The 24,780-nt window shown below is 36.1% G+C and overlaps 1 long non-coding RNA gene across 1 annotated transcript in view; it reads left to right on the plus strand.

Annotated features, from left to right (window-relative positions):
* LOC135075665 (uncharacterized) overlaps positions 1 to 24,780 on the plus strand; it is a 218,928-nt gene that overhangs the window by 30,844 nt on the left and 163,304 nt on the right. The window lies entirely within an intron of this gene.

A 24,780-nucleotide genomic window follows, 5' to 3' on the forward strand; every position in this document is an offset into this window, starting at 1 on the left:
ACCTTTGCGGTGTACAAATTAAATTAAATTAAAAAAAATATATCAATTACTAAAGAAGTTAGAATTTTCACTAAATTATAATATTTTAGTTGCGTTGGTGAAAGTTTGATTTTCATATAACTTTCACAGTAAATTTAACCATAACTGAACGTATTCTAAATCGGTAAAGAGACTTACGCCCGTATTGGCAAACGTGCGCATGAACGCACAAAGTGACATATGAACCAATCACAGAGCTCTATTCAACGCTGTGCGTTCGATTTGCTGCTTCACTTAAGCAAGGATCGTTTGTGAATACGGGCATTAGTTAAACTCTCTGGTTTAGTGGCCCCATCCTAATGCTTTTACAGAACATATTTCTCAAAGGAACCGGTAACTTTTTGGCCCTCACGCTGTATGAGTGATACCGGTATTGTGTTATTTATGTATTACGTCGGCAAGCGTTTGGGGATACCCATCGATTCGTTCTTGTCGTTGTTTATTACATTATATGAGGTAAATTAGATGTAAGATTAGAAAAGGTTTTGTTTATAGCAAAGAAGACCATTTTTTCCATCAATTTGATTGTGATAAGACGAAGACGTAACCTATACTGTTACATTATAACAAATATTCGGTAATCGAAATGCTAGAAACAAATGAATAAAAGATCTTACTTGAGTAATACCAGGCCTGTTCATCTCCGCGAGTTTACATCGAAAACAAAACACGCACGATGGCCCACCTACAGGATACTATTCGACAAGGCCTCACATACGAGCGAACATTGACTCACGCACGCGTATTCTTGTGTATGATGGAAGAAACTAAAGAAAATGGTGTACTAAATACTGTGCAGTATTTAACTGCCTAAATAATAATAAAAACACAGAATGTTCTTTTTTAAGTTGCCTCAAGACACTGAGAGGTAAATAAGTAGTTAATATTATTCATGATAATTCATGCTAAATCATGTATTTCCTCCGCCATTTTCCGCAGTTTGGCACCTCACGTCACATCATTTTACCGAAGTCAGCCCTATAGCTTCGGCGCAGTGCCGATCACTGACGTTTGTCAACAAAATGGTGCTTGGCTCTTGAGACAGGCTAAATTACACCATATTGTTAATGACATTGAGCATACATTTTTTTAAATACCTTCGCGAAGTAAAACTTCTGTACGTAGTACTTATTATTATTCTGTGGTAATACTTAATTATTTTTGCTCGTGCAAACATTGGTCCCTTATTTTATGCTTAATATTTATTAGTCTAAAAATATTCGTTCACCTGTTTAGTTGTAAAATATAACAACCAGTTAAATTTCTCATTCATATTATTATTTTAGTATAGATTTATGATCAAATAGTTATGATTCTGGTTCGATTCCCGCTCAGTATTGAAGCATGAACGAACATTATTAAAATTTATTTGTATTGGACTGTGTGTTTTCTATGTATTACGTGTGTAAAAAGTGTTTAAGTATGTTTATATCCGTTGTCTAGTACCCAATGTACAAGTTTTGCTTAGTTTGGGACTAGAGGCGCAGTTTAAAATGTCTAAGGATATTTATTTATTTATTTATCTTTGTTGCAACACCAGTAGGTACAGTCACCACATCTGAAACTTTGTTGCAATCTCGCACGTATCACACCTAAATAAGATGCTACCGTAGCTTCGGTAGGGGAGAGCGAGGAGAGTTATGACATTGTCGATTTTTGGAAACCTATTAACTATCAACGAGCTTGCTACACCGCGTACTTGTTAGCTCGAGACTTGAACTAAAAAACGCGCACTATTACGAACTCGCTAAAAACCCTCTATGGCCATGTGGTCTTACTGCTTTTGTCCCACCAATCGGACCACGTGAACTTTTCATGTCCCGTTAGTTTGATAGTTTGATTAACCAACGAAACTTTAGTTTTCTTAGAACCCGTGGTCTCACCAATCGGACTACGCTTTCCATACATGTACGCGACTTGCATGCTGCTTATTAGTTAACTTTTTTGACAATGTATTTTCTTCATTTATTACAGACAATGTCACAACTCTCCTCGGGCTTCCTACTTCCATGCCATTTACTTCCCTGATATGCATCTCATCTCATGAAGTGCACGCGCGTCCGTCACGTTAATGCCAGTATAAATAATACAGCGCTCAAGATACGGGAATCTGCATGCAACACGTGTGAGGCAGCATCTAAATTACCGCAATTTGTTAGCAAACTAAGCAACAAATTGCCTACTGCACGCTACAAGATAAATCATTTTTGCACTGCGGCAAAGCATGCTGCCAAAACTTGGGTTTAATTAGAAACGGGACTAAACATATGTAATAACTAGCGGCCGCCCGCGACTTCGTACGCGTGGATCCAGTGTTACCCCCTTAGGGGTGGAGTTTCGTAAAATCCTTTCTTAGCGGACGCCTACGTCATAAAATCTACCTGCATGCCAAATGTCAGCCCGATCCGTCCAGTGGTTTGGGCTGTGCGTTGATACATCACTTTATCAGTCAGTCAGTCAGTCACCTTTGAGTTTATACAGGGTGGAATTTTCTAATGCCACCTGGAGGGAAAGTACTCTTAATACTGTAGATAGAAAATTTTACTGAAAGAAAACATTCCTTTATTTTTGAAAAGAAAGAGAACTGAATTCATAGATTTTCGAAAAAAATTCAAAAATTCACTACCATACCATACAATTTTCTGTAAATAATTAAGATAATTTAAGATTTCATGGTTTTCCTTTCATTTGATTTATCAAGTTTGTTAGAGAGATTTCATCCTTATACTTAACCCTAACGATCAATGCAATAAAAATACTGGGTGTAATTTTTAACAGATTTTATTGGTTCGATTCCCAGGTGTAGCAAGCAAATTTTTGGAAATATTTGAATGCAGTTCTATTTCTTGTCAAAAATAAAGGAATGTTTTCTTTGAGATATTTTTTCTATCTACAATATTAAGAGTACTTTCCCTCCAGGTGGCATTACAAAATTCCACCCTGTATACGTATTTAGATGTCGTACTTTCTTTTGTTTTATCCTAATCTGGTCGTCCATCGATCTTCTTCTCTTCTTTCCCTAGCCCTTTTTCTCATTATTTTTGGTCAGGTCTCCTTGCCACAGTCTGTCCTGGGTTGTCGAAATACGGGCAAGCTCTAAGTCCTTAGCCAATAACTATGTAAATTCTTAAAATAAGTAGGTACAAATTATGATATTTTATGTAAACCCCCAAAATTGAGTCGTGTTACAAAAAAATATTAACTCTACATCTAAGATTACTTAAAGATCTTTCCACAATAATTATTTTTTTCTAGAAAACCATTTATCTCTGTAACCATTCTGTATATTTGCATGTCATAGTCTATGACTAAATAGGTCTTAAGTAACATTATAATATCTAATCAAATAAGAACTACTCTGTAACCACCTATTTAAGGCAAATAAATGATGATTATTATTATTATTATCTTAGGTAAAGTTTCAAGCCAAATGTTACAGTTTACTGTGCCCTACTTCTTAAAATAACTGAAATAAAGTATTTTGTATTCTCCCAGCATAATAATAACTTGAAATAAGTACCCTCACTTCAGGTGACTCAATTATTCCGCCCACGTGACACATATGAGTAATACATAACACATATCACGCGGAGTGCATAACCTGAGCGTCCATTATGCGTAATGCCGTCGTAAAATTCCGCCATGTTGATTTAATACCTCACTTAGTTGCTTCTGCGCACCGCGCACGGTAAATTTGCATGCTTGTTTCAAATTTGTTGATAAATGCAGGTAAGTATATAGTTGCTAAATGCAGCAGTGTATATTGTTTAATATTACTCTGTGATGCACATGCTTTGCCTTCGTTTACTTGGTGAACAGAGCACGAAGATGTAAGCTTTTGACGTGGCAGTCAGAAGGTTATTTAAGAGGTTGCTGGGGCAATGTTCGGGCCAACTGTGAAGTAGATTAGTAGGGTATGTAAACATTCCCCTAAGGGTACTTAAACTTAAGTCTTTCGCAAGGGTAGTGGTCAACCCTTGCTGTCAGATTAAATCAAACCACCAGTAACATATGACAAGGCATGATTAATTTCATGTGAAAGTCGTATTAGCCGGGGCCTTCTAAGGAAATGATAAACTGTCTTGATGTAATTCAAGAAACGCTAAAAAATGCGTAATAAGCTAAACATAAACACTAAATACTTAGCTACGGGTACAATAGGGGCTAAATTGCAACAGCAATATGTACTCCGACATATCTGACTCTACATGCTATAAAGAACAAGATAAACGGTCATATTGATACCACAAAAACTGAAAACATCGCTTCTATGTTTCCTCCAACAAAACTCGTGTGCCCGTGATTTCTTCCACCGCGTAGTTTTTTATGGGATCATTTTTTAGATCGTTAACCGAAACCGTTTTCTTACTCCACCAGTTTATTTTCCGATCGGTTTGTTTTTGTGCGTGTAAACATAATAGAACGTAGAAGCCGTAGGTTCGATTCCCATGGGACGCAAAACGTATCACGTAAGTGAATGTTTACGCAACGTGTGTGAAGTGATAGAAATGCGGGTATATTTTGAGTTTTCATACTTTTCTGTTGTCAATTCTCTATCGATTCTTCCTTGACAACCAAGGAAAATAATTGAATAATCTTAGCAAATATTTACAAGAGCTGTAATTTTAAAAACCTGATGAAGCTTTAACTAACATCGGGTGTGATTGCGGTCAAATACTTGTCTTGTTCTGCATATATACATAATATATGGTTCCTTTGTGAACCGCTTGAAATAACATAAATATTATTATAACAATTTAGGTCAACTGACTTAGTATACTGATAACAGTTCCAGTACTGTTGCAAATATAAGTCCTTTACTGACTTCCATGATTTGTGCTTATTTATGCCTTTGCTTTTTAATAGAAGAAAATAAGGGTAAATTCCCGTTGCCATACTGTGATGCATGTCAGTTGCGGTATAAACAAAGATCGTCGGGTATCAATCGACGTCACGCGCTGCCTTTTTATGAAACGATTACAGATTATAAGGTACTTTGGGGGATTGTTTTTAGAATTTCGTGAATGAAAATGTTATTAAATTATCATGCTGTTATTTAAAACCTTCTTACCGGTATTCATACGTATTTTTTTTAGATTGCTTCTTATTTTTCTTAGTGCAGATTGCTTTGACCATAAAAAATATATTTCAATCATGGAAAATATTTTATTCCATAACAACTTTTCAGTTTGAACTTGAATAGTTTTTTTAAGATATTATAAAATGGACAATTTCTTAAATTTGATCACGACTGACAGCTTTGTTATAAAGTAAGCTACGCCAAATATTTTGAAACCTTTGACGAATGTCAAAATCACAAGACCGCAGCCTTCCAGCGTGGCGTGGTCGAATATTGAAAATATTTGCTTATACGGAAAGGAGGCCAAAATCACAGCATGGAATTGACGTATATGGTAATATCCGAGGCACCGATCGGGTAAAAAGCCTCGAAGGCAGATGAATAATGAATGAACCAAACAAACATACATAATGCATGACGGGGAAATTAAATTACATATTTGACAGGATGAGACTTGATATCTCACGTGGCGAAGGGTAAGATGCATTGTTCATATAATATGCGACGGCGGTAAATTATTATAGGAATACGACGTTGTTTACCCCTTAGGGACAAGATAGGTTCCTAATTTTTTACCTTAATGCGAGGAAAAATATCCACGTTTGTGCCCTTTTGCGCATTCACTCATAAAATATTATACTTAATATCTTCATAATTTTTATAATTTTCTGAAAACTTCCTTGCATAGTGATGTTCTTAAAAGTGGCTCAGAAAAGCATAACAGACGGCAGTTCTTCTAATTAATATTTGTACAGAAATGAGTATTGTATAAGCATCATCTAAATACTTTTATAATGAACAACAGAAGAGGACTCTCTAAAATAAACTTATTGACAATTTTAACGTAATTGAGTGCCCATATTTATTGAGCATCCACAGTTAAATTGAATTGATCCCGCAATTGTAACGAACGTCAATTTTAAACTGTGCTAACAAACATCACAGTGCCACAGTAAAAGGAGAAAAGACAGCACTTTTTTCCTCTAGCACAGAGATCTCTAGGTCAAATACCTGCCTTGTCATGCATAAAAAAAAGCTTGTACTACTTTTGTTCCGAGCTCTAGCATCTATAGTATTTTTAAGAGATCGTCACTTAAATGTGCTACAGGAGATATCACTTAAATAGTGTCCGACCGAAAATGGGTTTTCAGCCGAAAACAAAAACGAAGCTTCGGCGTTAGTTTCTTTTTTGGCCGAAAATGAAAATGATTTAGGCGAGCTTTTTGAACTGTAAAATTTCACTTACTTTTTGTCAAAAATTAAAAAAATAATTTACGCCAATTCCTCAATATGCCTCTGATAAATTCGAGGGTCATGCATCTGCAGTGGAGACTTAATTACCTGATGATGATGAATGACAGCTCTGACAGTATCATTCAAAAAGTCACTTTATGTAAGTATATGTTACGGTCAAAGTGATAAATTAATGTGAAAATTATGAATAATCGCCGGTTATTATGAATAATTACCGCATGATTTGGTAAATGTGATTAATATGAGGTCATTTATGAATGTATAAAACTAAATAGGCGGCTTAGGGCCACCCAAGGGCCACCCCCGCCGCACCTGAACCTATTTTGCACTTTAAATCAAAACATTATGTTATAGGCATCATGTAAAAGTAATATTATGCAGGAAACATTCCAAACTCATTATGCCAAATTATATTAATATATGATATCAAAACGTTCAAAAGTTTGGCTGTACACGAACACGTACACAAGATGTTGTTCTCTTTTATGAAATTTGTTAGTACCTACTAAGGTTGAATTATTAAATAATCACTGTTAAATGTGATTAATTTATCACTTTTACCGCGTCTGTCGGGAATTATTCATAATAACCGGTATGAACAAAACGTCTCAGATGAGATCACGATTTTGAAGATTTCTCATCGCATCGTTGAGTTGCATTTATTTAGCATTGTAACTTAAAAAGCAGTCGTAATTAAGTATTAGTTTCTGTGTATTTTTAATAAAGTTAAAATGATACAAAGGCCAGTTTATACTTTCCTAATTACGTTTCGACTCTCTCCTAGTGAGTAAGAGTGAGTTTACTGTATTGTTCGAGCTATACCAGAGAGCTGACCGCAATGATAAATTGGGGAGGGGGTATTAACTCAATTTGATAATTAAGTGGCTTTTCAATTGGATTCAAATTGTTTACAAATATTTACATTCCATTGTTACCGTGAATAACAATCAATGTGAATATTTTATAGTTAATCGGTGAAATGGATGTTGGATTTTGTATTAAATACAAATTATACCTACAACTGATTAAGATATAGAAGAAACTCTAGCTAAAATGTCGCGGGTTTGAGTACTACATAAAGTATGTTTCAGCATTTTTTTAAAATGTTTTTATCAATTTGTAAGTAACGTAAGATATAAAGAACATTTCAGTTAAATTATAGAAAGACGCTTCAAAATGTTTTAGTTACCTGCAACTAAAAACTGTTTTCCTGTTGATAAGTCCTATCTCAAAAATTCATACCTACTCTAAATAAAAGTCAAAAATGTACACAATGTTCGTTTTCAAAGCCAACCAGTCGGTCGAAAGAGGATTAAATACAATACACAATAGGGAATTTCCCTTAAAAAAAATAAACAAAAAATACCGGCCAGGTGCGAGTCAGACTAATGTACTGAGGGTTCCGTATCCTTATTCATCTTTCTACACGTTTCTTCAAAGATTTTCTCACTTCCATCGTTTAGAAAATATTGATTTCACTATTGAACTTCTTTTTTTAACTTTAGGCTTTCTCTATTCGATTCTTTTGCATGTGACAACATTCAGTATTTAACGGCCTTACAGGTAAAAATGCCAAACTTCTCGTAATATAAGTTGTTGGATAATGGATCTACAAAATCTGTATTACTTATTTTCATTATGTGCCAAGTTTCATAAACAGATGAATTATTTTTGGAAGTCTCCTCGTTGATCGAACTATACTGAGTATTTTAATTAACCTCCACGTGTTCTTGAGCAAAAGGCCTTTACAGGCTGAGAGCAAAGTGATATTACGGGTTTTCCCTTTGAGTCAGGGAACCCTAAAATCGGCACATTTGCATGCGATTGTACTACAAGTACAAAGCGGGCGATGTTGCGGGAACGAGTGTCAGCCATAACGCGCATAAACCAGGGCAGTTAATTTTCAGTTTCCATTTGGGTCTAGTTTATTTTAACGGTTATGTCTTTGTTTCTGATTAAAGTAATCGAGCGAGCCGGTTAAATTACATGTGACGGGATCATCCAAATTGGATGCAGATAGTGGTTTTAATTATTATTATGATGAAAAAACATTCCATACGATACTTACTGGATTTCGTAGTTACACCTCAATAAATAAAAAAATGTACTCAACATTTTGTAAAAAAATACATTAGTGTGACCTAAAAAAGCACATTTAATTTTATGCTTTCAGTTACAGATTCTTAGTAAGAAGTAAGAAAGTTTATATTGGAAGCTTAAAGCATAAAGATAAACTTATTTCTTTGACACGACACGTGTATTTAATAAGATGTTAAGTCAATATTAATAATTATGTTTAACATGTCGGAACTTTGCTTCCTGTCTCTACATTATAAATTTTCTCACATAATTTTTCAAGTAAGTAGGCATTTTAGTCTACACAGATTCCGGTAACTGATTTTCAGGAATAATGTAGATTATGAACTTCAAGCAAAACGACTTGAGTACCTATCGGAGTGAACGCCAACTTAGGTAGCATTATTCTAATTTGGTTTCAATCCTCACCGTTTGACATTATGAAGCAAATGTTTATTGGCATTGATGTGGTTTATTCGTCAAAGCATTGACACACTTCGCGTAAAATCACTGTCGTGTTCGTCTCCTGTTAGGGCTTAAATCAACTTGATTTTTTTATTAAAAGAAAATATAAATAACATTGTGGTTAAGAGTAAGGAGCCATGTCAGGCAATTCTTTGTTCATTGAATATGATCCAATTAGTCTCATCATTTTATTCCGAAAATAGACTATAAAAGTAAGAGAGAAGATAATAAGAGAAAGATAAAAAAGCTTCAAACGTCACATCGCTAATGAAATATGAATATAATTTATAGAAAGATGAAAAAATAAATCGTCCGAAAACCAATTTGCAAATCACACATGACTGTTCCTAGAATTCCGTGATTTCATAATGTAACAGCCTGTTTATGGCGTTATCGTAGAAGTACAAATTGCATTTGTACTTCTCGAAAGTTCTCGAGTGGCGACCACGGGCTGGAAGACGTAGCGTGGGCAGGCCTCCTACTAGGTGGACCGACGATCTGGTAAAGGTCGCGGGAAGAGCCTGGATGCGGGCAGCGCAGGACCGTTCATTGTGGAAAACCTTGGGGGAGGCCTTTGTCCAGCAGTGGACGTCATTTGGCTGAAACGACGACGACGACATATTGCATTTGACAGGGCAGACGCGATACCACGAAGTAATATGTAATTTCCGTTGATAATCACTTCTTTCTCATGTAGGTACCCGTATAACATGAATTTATAAAGTTACTAACTTTCCGCCCGCGGCATCGCCGGCGTGGAATTTTGTCTGTCACAGAAAAACTTAATCGCGTGCGTCCCTGTTTCAAAAACCGGGATAAAAACTATCCTATGTTCTTTCCCGGGACTCAAACTATCTCCATGCCAAATCGGTTCAGTGGTTTAGGTGTGAAAGCAAGACAGACAGCAAGCATCGCATTTATAATAATATTAGTATAGATTTCAAAAAAAATTAACCAAATTCAAAGCTGTAATTTATGCAATCATTTAATTTTCAATTATGCAACGCGAAAGCTTAGAATGAATAATTTAATAATTAAGATTCGTTTAAAAAATCTAAAAGTTTTGAGATTTATGATATCCCCAATAAAATACGCGTGGTACTTAGACTACCAGCGTAGGTACTTAGTATGCACTAGTCCAAGGATAGTAATTTCATGAAAAAATAATTTCATGGTCATAATTATTATAACTAACTTTTGCAATTTCTCATTGTAATTTACATGTAAAACACGATTTTATAACATTAATAATAGGCTAGTTTCCTAATAAACTTTTAATTGTTTTTGCTAGCTAGCCTGAAGTTTTGATTTTAGTGGAAAAGTTATTAGAATGAAAATAATATTCTACCATCACTATTCTGAAAAGCAATTAAACACCGGCCCTGAAAGCTTTCTTTTGTTTGAATACTAACAAACAGTTTGGTTTCTTTGATCTTGAGATTAATTTAATCAAACTTTATCTATTTAATTTATTCGCTTTGAATTTTTACTGTTCTTTGTGTTTTGGGCAGCTTTTATTGTGATTTGGACAGTGCTAAAATTAATTTGATTGTTTATAATTATTAATTTTATATAACACGATTATTAGTAGATATCTACTCGTAAAGAAAAACCTTCAGTAGTTGTGTTTAAATTTTTTTTTATATTATCAGTTGCAGTGGGCATCTTGTTTGTGAATGAGAGAAGAGGCACTGCTCAGTGTACTCTTTTTTTTTTTCTTTTTCCTTTATTTTGTGCCACTGTCATGTCTATGTAATTGCCTGTATTTGTGTGATGTCCTCAGAAATAAGCAGTCTGATGTCAAAAGTACAACAAAGATTATCTATCGATCAATATCATCTTAGCATGTACCTAATGCCATTATTACTCACAAGAGACAATAAACATTACAGATGTCCCAAAAAAGTTATTATGCCTATCCATGTGGAGTATTGTGGAGTCCCCATACGAATCGCAGAAAGTTTTCGCAAGTGTTATTACAATATTCGAGTTTGCCACTCTGTTGCGGGCGCAGTTTGCAGGCGAGTGCGATTAGGAGATATGTGAACGAACTTTTAAAAGATTTTGCGCAAAGTTTTCTGGCCCAACAAACACCTTTTAAATCCAAAATATTGGAACTAATTCGACTTGGGATAGCATGCAGTTGCAGTAAGACCCTGAACTTGAATCATAGTTGATTTAGAATGTAGTAACTGAAGGTATTTATTATTGACTAGCGGCCACCCGTTTTACCCCCTTAGGGATTGAATTTTGCGAAATCCCATCTTAATGAGCACCTATGTCCTAAAAGGAACCCCATGCATTTTTGAGACTCCTCGCACTGGCAGTTTCTGAGATTTCGTGATGAATGAGTCAGTGACCTTCTTTTTATACTCGTATAGATATACTCGTAGATTGAAGTTTTCGCCTTAGTCACTGATTATTATTTATTTTATTGGATCAATGCGAAAGATACTGTTAGATGGGAGTGGATAATAATGTTGTGGCTTTTGACAATAAATAAGATTTTATAAACTTTTGATTGTTGGACGTGCGTTTAAAACTTTTCGTGACAGATGGATATCCTCTTAGCCGCGAGCTAAGCCTTACCTGTCGACTTACAATCCTCTGAGGAGATTCACTGTTGTTACTTTAAATGAGCTAAACTTTCTTAACTCACCTTTGGAAGGTCATGAAGGATAAGTAGGTACTCTTTTGCTCTACTGTCATAACTTTCCTCAGGATGCATTTTCAAAGCACTCGCTTGTGGCTGCAAGCTTACTGTATAAGGCGATCATCACACTGCATTGCGCTCCACCGGGGTACCTTCGTGGAGCGAAATTGTCATTTATGTAACGCGGTATGTCTTAAGTCGCTCCAATACGCTGATTCGTTATCAGAGTGACAAAGTTTTCTATACAAACTGAGCTAAGTATCTACTTGCATTTATAACGTTTAAGGTCTGGTTCAGATACGTGCAAAAAGGTGAAGTTTCTGGGTACTTTTCATTGGCTGAGGTGGTAACTGAGCGGTTACGTTAAAAAAAAGTACGAGAACTGCTCAACAATCGCACGATTATCGCTATGCCTCTCTAAGGCCCCTCGCCCACAGCGACTGCTTGTAGCGATTCTGTCGCGCGTTCGCATCTATACAGTCGCAATGCGGTCGCTAGCTGTGTGCCCTCGCCCACATAAAGGGGCTTCTGTAATTCCGATGCAAACGCGATTTAGTAATCCTCCCTTCTCTCCCCAATGTCGTCCGATACGGTTGCGCGTTCGCATCGATACAGTCGCGCTGCTGTAGCGCGTTAGTAGCGCGTTGGCATCGCTTCTATAGTGCGTTGCAAATGCGACTAACGCGCGTTAGTAGCGATGGCTGTCGCTCGTTTACGAAACGCGCGACAACATCACTACAAAATGTCTCCGTGGGCGAGGGCCCTAAGCTTAACCTGCAGCCCCTGAAATGCCTTACTATTTCATCGCTTATTACTTGCCCCAAGCTAAGTTATTAGTAAGCGCGGATAAGCGAAACTCCTTAGTTGATAAGTAACGTAGAGTTTCACTCAATGTCCTGAACTTCGCGTAAGCTCGCTCAAGTATAATGATGAGATAATTACGCTTCATTTCAAAGCGGAATAGGTTAAAAGTTCTTTTGTGATACAAGCTTTCATTTCAAAAGCTGGATCCGTTGAATAAAAATGATGAATTATGTTCATCCGTTGGTTTAGTTGGAGTCCGCAGCAAATATGTTTAAATTACTACTATGTTTTTTAAAGACTAATGAATGATAATCTAAAGTTTTTAAAATCCACAGATCCCACAAGACCTAACAACAGATCAGACAAAATACGAATGGTTTCAAAATTTTTTTTTTTAAGATTTTGTGAAAAAAACTAATTTCTGCCAGAAAGGAATCACTCTTAACTTTTCTCTAGCCCATGGCAACTGAGAGCATCATCAGGTTTTTGTAGGTAGACATCGTCCTTCCGATCGAAATAGTTCCTTACAACTAGCTGAAGGCTATCTGGTAAGTTTAAAAACCCTGATAAAAAACATTGATACGTAGGATTTTCAAACAAAAATTACGTAAAACGGCCTTTAAAATTTCAGCTTCAGCAATTTTGTTATTTCTCCAAAGTAATTACAACCTACTCAAGCGTCTTTTACGGTTCCGTTTCTCTGCTTAATGGAACCTGACACGTGTCGCATTAATGAGCATTAATGAGGGCTCACAACTCCATAGCCTCTCAAAAATCATCAAACACGTGCCGATGGTCCAGGGCCGCACCAAGGTCGGGCTGGCCTTCCTCGGGCCTTGTTGACTCAATTGGCCTGTTCTCACATGATAACCAAAGGGCGGGGAACAAACAGCCAATACAACAAATTGTAATGAATTTTAATATATAATTATTTAAATTACGATATTGATAAAATCTAGTTTTAGGAGGAATAACTACTAACTAAAAATTTTGCTGTAAATGTAGCTTATGTCGTTATTTTTTTTTTATCCCCAACGAGGACGCTCTTGGCCTGTATCTCACCTGATGGTAAGTGACGATCAGGCCGAAGGTTTCCACCTTCGGCCTGATCGTCACTTACCATCGAGCGAGCTTCACCCGGAATCCTCAACCACGGAGGAACTGGCTATCTTACCTCTAACTGTCGGAACACAACATTGCTGTTAACATCTATTATTTAATCTAAATACTTTTTTCTGGATAGAATTTGACGCAGATTCTGTGTAGGATATTAATGCCATAGAGTAAACTGATGGGCATGAATTGCGATAACCATAAAATGGGCTGCCTGTTCTCATTGTTCTACACTAGATAGCGATGAGCCGAGCTTACGAGATCATTTTGTTTTGCTTTGGCATTAAGAGATTTACGGATGAATCAAGATCTGCCGCTTTGAGGGGCCTTTGTCTTTGCTAATGAATAAACCAGCGGGCGTCTGTTTGGAATTTGACACTTCGCTTCTGGGTTATTCCTTTGAGAGACTTTTGGGACGGAGAATGAGTTTGTCAGGTGCCAAATTGTATTATTTTCCTTATTTTTATGATTAGGCTCTGCGAAGCCTAATGGCCAAATTGATCCGAGAAACGCTATTACGGATATCTAGCTCTTGTAAGTGGGACTTTATTTTTTTTATTAATAACTAGCGGCCGCCCGCGACTTCGTACGTGTTGATCCCGTTTTATCCCCTTAGAGGTTGAAAATTGCAAAATCCCGTTTAAGTGAGCACCTGTTCTAAAAGGAAACCCCATGCAAAATTTGAGACTCCTAGCACTTGAAATTTCTGAGATTTCATGATGAGTGAGTGAGTAAGTCAGTGACCTTTCGCTAGATATAGATATTCTTCAACAGCACACACTATGTTCACAAGACAGGCAATGCCTGGGAGTCAGTCTTTTCGAATTTAAACGTCTTTTCTGTAACTTTTGCTTATTTTAGGCAAATCTTTAGGTATACATCAGGTATTCAGACTATATTAGCAACTAAATATTCTTGAGGGAGGCCTTCTTTCAAAGTTCTTTCTACCCACTTAACAATATAAGCCAGTAACCTAAGGTAAATATAATCTTGAAAAAGATGCTATTATATTTACTATAGTATGGTGATGAATCCATTTAACAAAAATAGCCTTTGAAAATAATTAAACGAGCAGGAAAATGTTTAGGCGTGTGGAGTTCATCGTAGTGTTTCTTAAACTGAAATGTATGTAAATTTCGTAATGGTCCTGAAACACCAACCATAAGTAAGTATGTACTTTTCCTTAGTAGGAAAAAGCCTAACAATTTAAAAACACAATGTACAGTCGACCGCACGTCAGACTATATTTTTTGTTGTATTAACCGCCCTTATTACAACAAAAAAAATACCACAATGTTAAGTTCGTTAAGCGTTTAGTTCGTGACATCCAAAGTGGCCAAAAAGACAACACAACCTTATACCAATTGTAAGTAATGCCCGTATTCACAAACATTACTATGAGATCTCACAGTGCGCGTGGACGCACAGGTTCACACACAAACCCATCATAGAGCTCTATTCGATGCCCTTAGTTCGATTTGCTGCTTCACTTAGCAAGCATAGTTTGTGAATACGGGTGAAAGACGTGTTGCGAACTTTTTGGCTAGGTACTTTGGTTGTCACAAACTATTTAATTTTGACGCTAACTGTACAGCTGCTCGCTAAATGTTCGCATCAATCATGCGCATATTGATCGCTGTTTACGTACATGCGTGCTGTCACAACTTTTGGCGAACAAGTTGCGAGGCGTGTAAAGTTGTCGCTTATTATTATAGTGAATGAAGATGGATATCTTTTCGTGATACGACTAAAGATATGTTGGCATGAAATTAAAAAAGTTGTACGACGAGTTGCGCCAATATTCTTTGGGAATTCATCGTCATCATTTCAGCTACAGGACTTATTCAGGAACCAATGATTTTCAGATTTGATGGTTATTAACGGACAGCATTCAGCGCTTACCTGAGACTTTTATTAGGTCATCTAGTTTGAGAATTCAATTAAAAATAGGTAACCTAAATTCCTACCGCATGGAATTAGAAGAGCTTTATTGCAAGGATTTGCGTCATTTTTATTTAGTTTTCAACCGACTTCAAAAAAGGAGGAGGTTCTCAATTCGACCCGTATGGTTTTTTTTTTTTTTTCTATGTTTGTTACGCGATAACTCCGCCAATTATGAACCGATTTGAACAAATCTTTTTTCGGCGTATAGGTAATACCTCAAGGGTGGTCCCATTTAAATTTAATAATAGAAAAAACAACCCCCAAGGGTGGAAAATTGGGGATGAACTTTTTTATACGCAATATCTCCGCCGATTATAAATCAATTTGAACGATTATTTTTTTGTTGAATAGGTATTATCAAAAGGGTGGTTTCATGCGAATTTGAAGAAAATATTTCACCCCCAAGGGTGGAAAATTGGGGATGAACTTTTTTATACGCAATATTTTTAATTTTTAGTTTTTTTTTGTGTTCACGCATTTGAAGTCGGTTTTTTTTTTTAAAAAAGTTATCAATAGTTTAAGTTGTTTTAATAGGTACTTGTATTTCTATGGGCAAGTTAAAGAAATGTTCGTTTATTTGTTGAACAAGTTTAGTTTAGTCAGCAAACTAACCGTTTCAAAAACACCCAAATCTCACAACGCTTATTTATTGCACCACAATTTTATCGGAATCCCCTTAACTTTTAAATTGAATGCTAAATTTGGCGAAAGATTCAAGAAAATCATTTTACGAAATAATATTCTATCTGAGAAACGCGTTCAGAAACTTGGCACAGGCTGGCATGTCTCGCCAAATAATAGCACTTTTACATTTTTAATAAACCTCATTTCAGGTTATGACTCTCTGGTGACTGCCATATTCTGGTTCAAGACATTTTTAATAATGAGCCGAAATATAAATGGGGACGAAACAAAATTTTGGTGTAATAATGTCATAAGAAGTTAGAGAAAATCCAGATAATGTAACCTAATATCAGATGTGATTCTGCGCTAAGCGTTGCTGTAGGTCTTTTTAATTATGCAAGTCCACCAAAATTGTAAACAAACTGTTATGAAGGTTAGACAACTTTTCCAAGGGTCATCATTATCATTCAAGGCTTATCATTTAGAAAAAACTAAATTCTTGTTATATGTTACCACAGGGGTTACTTAAAAATAAGGGATTGATGGTGAAAACGGGTATTGGTCTCTGATAGATGTCACCATTAGGTCTACAGTTACGTCACAAACTGTCGTTCTAGACATTAAAATCACACTATGATGACTTTACCCAAGAAATTGAGTAAATCTGCGATTTCTGTAACAAAACAAATTGCCCTGCGGGCGGAGTGGCGGGCAACTGCTAGTAACTCAAACTAATGGTGCCTCCAAAACGCCAGATATTTTTTCGAAGCATCGTTTAATGCCAGGACATTAAGATGCTGAGTTTGAGTTGCTGGAGATTTACTCCGCTTCCTGGAAATAATGTTCAGTTACCTCGATGGGAACATGGGAACAAATAAGTACCTTGTGGAGGGATTTTGTTTTGACGAGTTTCTGTGGAAATGATTGTAACATGATGTAGACTTTCAGATCAACAAGTTGATTTTCCCAGAATTAAAATGGTCAATTGTTTGCAGAATTGTTAAGATTTTTAGCCTGATTATCTAGCTTCTTTGGAGGGCAGCAGTATTATTTAATACTGTTTTTTTTCTTATAAATATTACGGGAAGGTGTTTGATGCAGTCCGCTGCCAACCAGCCAATCAAGAACTCATTGGAGGAGGCCTATGTTCAGCAGTTAACGTCTTGTGGCTGAAATGATGAATGATGATTATAATTCTTTTCTAGCCTGTATTGTAACAATCAACTAGAGAGGTCTGGCATGACCTAATCGGTGTTCAAGCTTGACGTCTCCTCTAGAACATAAATTGCTGTTTCCAACTGTTAATTCAGTTTCCGAAATTATTTTATGAAAAGTAAAGTATCGCAAGTTTCAGACACTAAGATTATGGTTCTTCAAGCGTATTTTAACGCTTGCAAAAGCGCGGACAAACACTACGAGTATTTTTTTGTCAGCGAAACTTTTGGCAAATTAACCATCGTTGGTTTCGCTAATAGTAAGGCGTTTCGCGATATTATCGCCGGGAAGTTTCCGAAGCAAAACGTTTTAATGTTTCCGAGGAGTTTCCAGTTGTACATAAAGCATAGCATAATCAGATGCAGCAGTAATATTTAAATCCTATTGAGATTTATTCGTGTAGGTATATTCGTTTGGACAGAGAGGCACTCTATAAGGTAGGACACTATACAAAAACTGTTATGCACAAGTTTTCCATAATATGGTCGCAGATAACCACCGTCCTTGCGACGACCAAACTCTACAGACATGGAAATACCAATTAATTCCTAACACAGTGCCCCAGATTTGATTTTGTTCACGCAGAACTACTTAATAAAATGCAGTCTTGAGTTTGATAATTTATTGTACTTTTGGACAATATTACATTGAAATAAATTGCGAGTTAACGTGCCGGCCGGCACGTCAAGCCGGTTCGGTGGCTGATAGGCGAAAGAGGGATACAGTGAATGGAAGAGTGAACGCGCGCGCTGTCCGCGCGCGTTCACGCTTCGAATGAGATTGAACGATAGTGATGTGAAGCTGTCTGTCATAGACAGATTTACTACGATATATAACCACGAAACGACATACAACATACTAGAAATAATACAAAAGAAGACACAGCAAAAAGTTTCAAAACAGACACTTACTACAAAAAAGTCCATAATTTCATAAATAGACTGTCAATAATGTGACATGATACTTTTCGACATAAACAGATATCGTGTATACCCTCTATATAATTTTCTATTGCGGTCTCAAGTCGTACACAAAACAGAGTAATATACAAATAACTTTTAAATTACTCTAATGAATTACTACGCGAAGCTTTAGACGAAGCTTTTCGGAAAGTCCAGTTTTGAAACTTTCCGAAAGGGTTGAGATTGCGGCAATTTGAATAGCTGAGTGTATTTATTAATGAGTGTACTCTAATAAAAGGAAAAGGCTTTTAACAACTTACTCCTGCCGAAAGTTTGAGAAGCAAAAATAGGTGAGCTAGATATTAGAAAGTTTAAACACGGTGTGCTGAAAAGGCAGTAATTAACACTACAATCAGCGAGGTCTTCTACACCAAAATTAAAATTTTAATGTTAGTATGGTTTTAGGAATAAAAGATTTTTATTCACAAAAATGTGGCCTTTGTTTCTATTACAATATTATTATTTGGAAGACTGCTTCATACTCGTATACCTATTAAAATTGGACCTCTTTTAAACTATAAAGGTATTTTTCATACACTAAAAAATTAAAGACATAGCGAACGACATTTTTGTATGACTCGTAACTCAAAATGTCCATTAGCTTCAAATGACTATAATATTCATAAAAATGTCAAAACCCAAGTAATAGACCCAAGGAAAAGTGACGTAAAAGCTAAAAGGCTAAGAATACCCTTGCCTAACTCACCTCGAAATAAAATCTCATTTTGTAACCTACCTTTACTTGACAAGTCTGCCTTTTCAGCGAGTATACGATTCGACGGTCCTGTCTAACCAACCGCAAAGTCTACGTAATTTTTCAACTGATGTATCACGTTTCTTATTATATGAAACGTCACACTGACAAGTATAGTCAGCCTACCCTTTGTTACAACGCGAAATTGTATTTAGAGTTTTATAGGCTTCGTTATAAGGGTGGAAGTTGTGTGGGTGGAGGTAGGATGTTACTCGTTTCTGGGGGCACGTCGATGAATGAGCTGACGCTTCCAATCTCTCAGCCTTTATGTTTCAGACATAGTGTTGTAGTGAATGTATCAGTGACAAGGTTCAAGGTATGTATCTGCTACATGTAGAAGTTAGTTTTGATACATCATTTGCGTACAGTAAAATTTGGTAAATCATACCTTGAATATGAAAAAAAATTTGTAAACTGACACACCTCCTATAATGTATAACTAGAGCATTCATAAAAAGAACTTTTAAAAGTTAAGTTATAACAAAGTTTTATGCGACCAAATGGAAGCTATTTTGCATACATAAAAAAGAAATTAAAAAAACATCCGAATTGAGAACCTCCTTTTGTTGAAATCGGTTAAAAATGAGCAAAATAATTACCAAAGCTTTAACTTGAAAAGCTTGACAGGTTTTTACTTCTACTTACTGCTCGCTCATAAATATGTCAGAATCGCTCACATTGTGAATAAAATACAAATACAAGTTTCATATACAATTACTTTTCATGTTATTATCAAGGTTTTAACCTAGTTCTGGCTTAAGAAGACTTTGGCCTATGTAAATCTATACTAATATTATAAATGCGAAAGTAACTCTGTCTGCCTGTCCGTCTTGCTTTCACGCCTAAACCACTGAACCAATTTTGATAAAGTTTGACATAGAGATAGTTTGAGTCCCGGAAAAGGACATAGCATAAAACATTATTTCCATAAGTTTTATTTATCTTTTAGAGTAGGCGCACACCGTTGATTTTTAGTTGGCCGATAGTTGTGCCCGATTTTAATATGTATGAAGAATCGGCCAAATCGAATCGGCGTAGTGTGCGCACTCCCATACATGCCCATACTGATCAACTGCCCGACTAAACTATCGGCCGAGGAAAAATCAACGGTGTGCGCCTACTCTTAGTTTACAATAAAAATCATCCAAACCAAAATCTCTATATTCCGAAAATATTTTTGCCGTATTTTTATTTGTTGGCAGATATCAAGTTCTGCGGTAATAGACGCTGACAAGTCACGTGCGCACATCACTAGTCGTTTTCACGAAACTCCTAAAACACGCTTTTCTATTTAAGGTTATTAATGTTACCTTGCTTTCGTTTTTGTTTTGTTATTTTTGAAACAATAGTATTTTATTAACCGCCCTCATCTATACTGACATCCGCTTGACTTATTCCTTTGGCAGTTTGATTTGGTCTGATTATTTGGACCCAGTTGTGTTTGGATATTAGAAGCAATACGAAACATTTTCATACTTGCGCTGACAAAAATTGTAAAGGTCTCTAACATGAGTTCAAGCTCAAGTTCGAGTACAAGCTCTATTGAAGTCAGACTAGTGTTTTTGTTATTTTGGCTTTATTATTAGGGTTGAAAATTATGTAAAATGCATGTATCTTTCAAACAACCTCTGTATTTTTCAATATAATACAGAAACTTTACCTGTGGTTCTTCGGTTGAATCTTTCGTAAGTTTATGTTTTTACATATATTTTGCGATGTATTTTTCGCATTATTTCTGGGATCCTGCATTACTGGATCCCGCAAAACTGGATTATCGTGGGAATGAGTCTTTATAACTAATAAGTATAAATAATTAATTAATTAGGTACCTAAAACTAAAACCCAGGTGTATAACGGGTGAATAACGTTTAATATACAGGGTGGAATTTTGTAATGCCACCTGGAGGGAAAGTACTCTTAATATTGTAGATAGAAATTTTTTCTCAATGAAAACATTCCTTTATTTTTGAAAAGAAATAGAAGTGCATTTAAGATTTCCAAAAATTTGCTTGCCACATCCGGGAATCGTACCAACTAAAATCTGTTAAAAATTACACCCTATATTTTTATTACATCGATCGTTAGGGTTAAGTATAAGGATGAAATCTCTCTAACAAACTTGATAAATCAAATGAAAGGAAAACCATGAAATCAAATTATTTTAATTAGGTATGTACAGAAAATTGTATGTTATGGTAGTGAATTTTCGAAAAAAAATCGAAAATCTTTGAATGCAGTTCTCTTCCTTTTCAAAAATAAAGGAATGTTTTCTTTTAGTAAAAGTTTCTATCTACAGTATTAAGAGTACTTTCCCTTCAGGTGGCATCACAAAATTCCACCCTGTATATCAAACAATGAGTAATTCGTTGAACGTGTGACTGAAAATGTAAATTAACTAATATTGTTAGTAATTAACCCCAGTTCTGAGTTTGTGGTAACTATATTAACGTATCTTGAAGTACATTGACTGTCTGCACCATAAAATACAATGTGAATGTGAATTTAGGAAAGTAATGAGTAGAGGAATACCTCAAATATTTATTTTCCTACAAAATAAATATTTTTGAGGTATTCCTCGAAGGGCACCCCTTTTGAGGCGCACCTAAACCATTCCTGGAAGCGTACCAGGGCACTTATCATAAGGTGCGTTCCGAGGTATGAATTTTAAAACAAAAATCAAATCAAATTAAAAATGTTTGTTCAATTTTTATCAGTATTTTGGCACCTATGAACCTCAAATATTTATATCGATTGTTTGAAACTGTAAATTTTGTAATAATATTTTTTACTTACACGTGCAGTTACCTTTTAAATTCCTATAACTTCCCATTAACCCTTGGCATGCCTGGTGGGCATAAGTTACACGCTATGCCTGGTGGGTCTGTCAGACCCCGATTTCAAAATAGCTTTTTTTTCTATAAATTTTATTATGTAAGGTGATTTAATGATTCAAGACGCATGCTTAAAGGGCAAAAAAGAGATAGTAAAAAAAATCACTTTAGAAATTAATCAACTTTATTTAAATATTTGAAATTAAACTTTAGCTCACATTTTTAAGCAACATTTCGAGACTATAACTTTGTTAACATATAATTTGTATCAAAAGTAATAAGATCTTAATCAGACTTTAATCCAGTGTAAGGCTATATCATATACTTAATCTAAATAACAAAATAATTAGTCTTCATCACTTTGTAAGGCTTTGGTTTGGTAACACTTTGCGCATTGAAAAATCGAGTGGTCAAGACAAATGTGACTACTACATGTCTCACAAATGTACTGGATTTTCCGATCTTTTTTCGCGGGACAGACGTGGCATCTGCGCTTTATTCCAGGAGTTGATTTTTTTAACGGTATTCTTTTACAAAGATCAGTGGAAAGGCGAATACTCGATTTACTTGATTGCAAATGTAGTGTGTAGTCGTAAGGATGGACAGAGGCACATCCATTTCAGAATCCGAAGAGGTGGAGCCTGCATCATTTTCTTCCTCCTCAGAAACAGCTTCTTCATCCTCTAGAGCAGCGGTTCCCAAACTTATTTGGTCTACTGCCCACTTTGAGAATAAATTATTTTTTAGCGCCCCCCATTTTTGTAGTCAAGAGTCGAGCTCAGTCGGTGTCTAAGAGTCCTCCTAGTAGATGACGCCTCCCAAGCCTCTACACAACGTCCCGATTTTTTTTCTGGGTCTCTTACCGCCCCCCTCTAAGCCTGCGGCGCCCACAAGGGGGCGTTATCGTCCACTTTGGGAAACACTGCTCTAGAGCAACGTCAAACTCTTCTCCACTTGAATCAAATGCAACTAAGTCTTCCTTATTCAACTCTTGGAATAATAAACTAGTTATATCCTCGTCTGTTAGTTGTTTATTCATGATTAAACTGAAAAAAATTAAATATGATAATGTTATGTACAAACTAATATTATTTAACGGATAAATGCCAATATTCATAAGAAGAAAGAAAAATAAATACTTACAAAATAAAGTCACGCCGTATGCCTGGTGGGGTCTGCGGGACCCGCGCGCACTTTATGCACTTCCTTTTACGCTCGTAGCTCGCCGCGGACTGGGGACGCGGGCGGACTGCATTCCGCGGTTAGTAACGGCCAGCTACTAAAAACGGTGAGGCGCAAAATTCAAATTTAAACGAACTACAACGGCTCGCGCGTTGGTATGGGTCTGACAGACCCTACCAGGCATGCCAAGGGTTAAGTAAATTGTAATAAATGATTTATTTTGTTATTATAAAACACATTCCAACTACCAATGAAAGTGTGGGAAACAAAAACAATCACAATCTCAACAAAAAAAATGATACCAATAAAATACCCAAGAAAATCCCAACATTTGGGGAGCCGGCAAAATTGCAGAATCTGTGGGAATTACGTAACAAAGGGAAAACAAAGACAAGTCCTGATTAAAGTATAACATTGTGGAGAAACACCTGCGTTACCGATGAGGGAACTGGTATTACGTACTTTGTACAAAACTTGCTTTTCGTTAATAAAAGATCTGGAGAACAACATGTGTTCTTTATCCGAGTAGATAAGTTTGTTGTAGATTTTGGATTTACTATTTTGCTTTAGTGGTGCAAAATTATCCATTGCTTAGTAAACACACTCGTTAATTAATATAAGACATTATTTCTTTCCATAAGGTGGTGCAATGAAAAATGCATTTTGATTCTGCCATGAGAGTTACTAAGCTAATTTACATGTTATAAATTTTAATAATGCACATTATTTGAAACATTTGGCTGAGTTGCACCACCACTTTGATCGTAAATATAACGATAACCGGTGCTTTTTGTATGGAGTTCGACAGATTTTTAACCTTTGTCAAAGTTAAAGTAAGTTGGTGCAACCCAGCCTTAGCCGTAAAAACTTGAACTCATAAACGTCGTAAATTAGGTCCCCATTAGTTGAAACGATGATTCTCATAAAAAACAACCTTCGATTCCGTAAAAATGTTTCAATAATCAAAATAACTATTCGAGCACTATAGAAAAATGTAAAGCATTGATATACGAATAAACTTTGGACAAATTCGCGTGACGATAACTCCGCGAGCTCTCTCCGCCAATTTGCTGGCGATGCGAACGTTTCTATGCTTTTTATTGCTGGCATAAATTCTCACGCAATCCTTGTAGGCTCGGGGACAGCACTCACTTATAAAATATTATGAGGCAATGGCAAATACTAAAATTGAGAGAATGTACAAACAAACTTTAATAAAGTGAAATCAATAAATAGCATTTGATTTGAGCCTGTTAATTAAAATTGCACCTAATATAAGATACCATATTGTAAACCTAGATTTATTCTCGTGCACACATTCTTTATCACCGATACTATATTCATAAATGCGCTCAACATACTAATATTTATCGAAACCGCAACAGCTGACATTATTGACCTATATGCGAACCACCAAGCCACCCGCCTGGCATGGTGCTTATTAGGTACATATGTACCTACCTATGTACGCCTATGTATTTTCTCAATGACAGACCAGTGGTTCCCAAAGTTGTCTGGGCTACGACTCATCTAATACAAGTTCCCAAACTCGGGACCCACCTATAGGAAATTTCGCCCGCTGCCCAGCGGTTGGATCGGTAGGGTGGTGTTTCGTTCTACAGGCAGGGCCCACTCAATGTTCGCTCACGACCCACCACTGGGTCGCGACCCATAGTTTGGGAAACCCTGACATAGACAATGCTTTTGTCACCTACAGACGTAGGTTCAGGGTTTTTATTTTGTTTTTTACGAAACTTCAGCGGTACATGAGATGTAAATTGAAG

The sequence above is a fragment of the Ostrinia nubilalis genome, chromosome 10 (assembly GCF_963855985.1).
Source record: "Ostrinia nubilalis chromosome 10, ilOstNubi1.1, whole genome shotgun sequence".
NCBI classification, from domain to species: domain Eukaryota; kingdom Metazoa; phylum Arthropoda; class Insecta; order Lepidoptera; family Crambidae; genus Ostrinia; species Ostrinia nubilalis.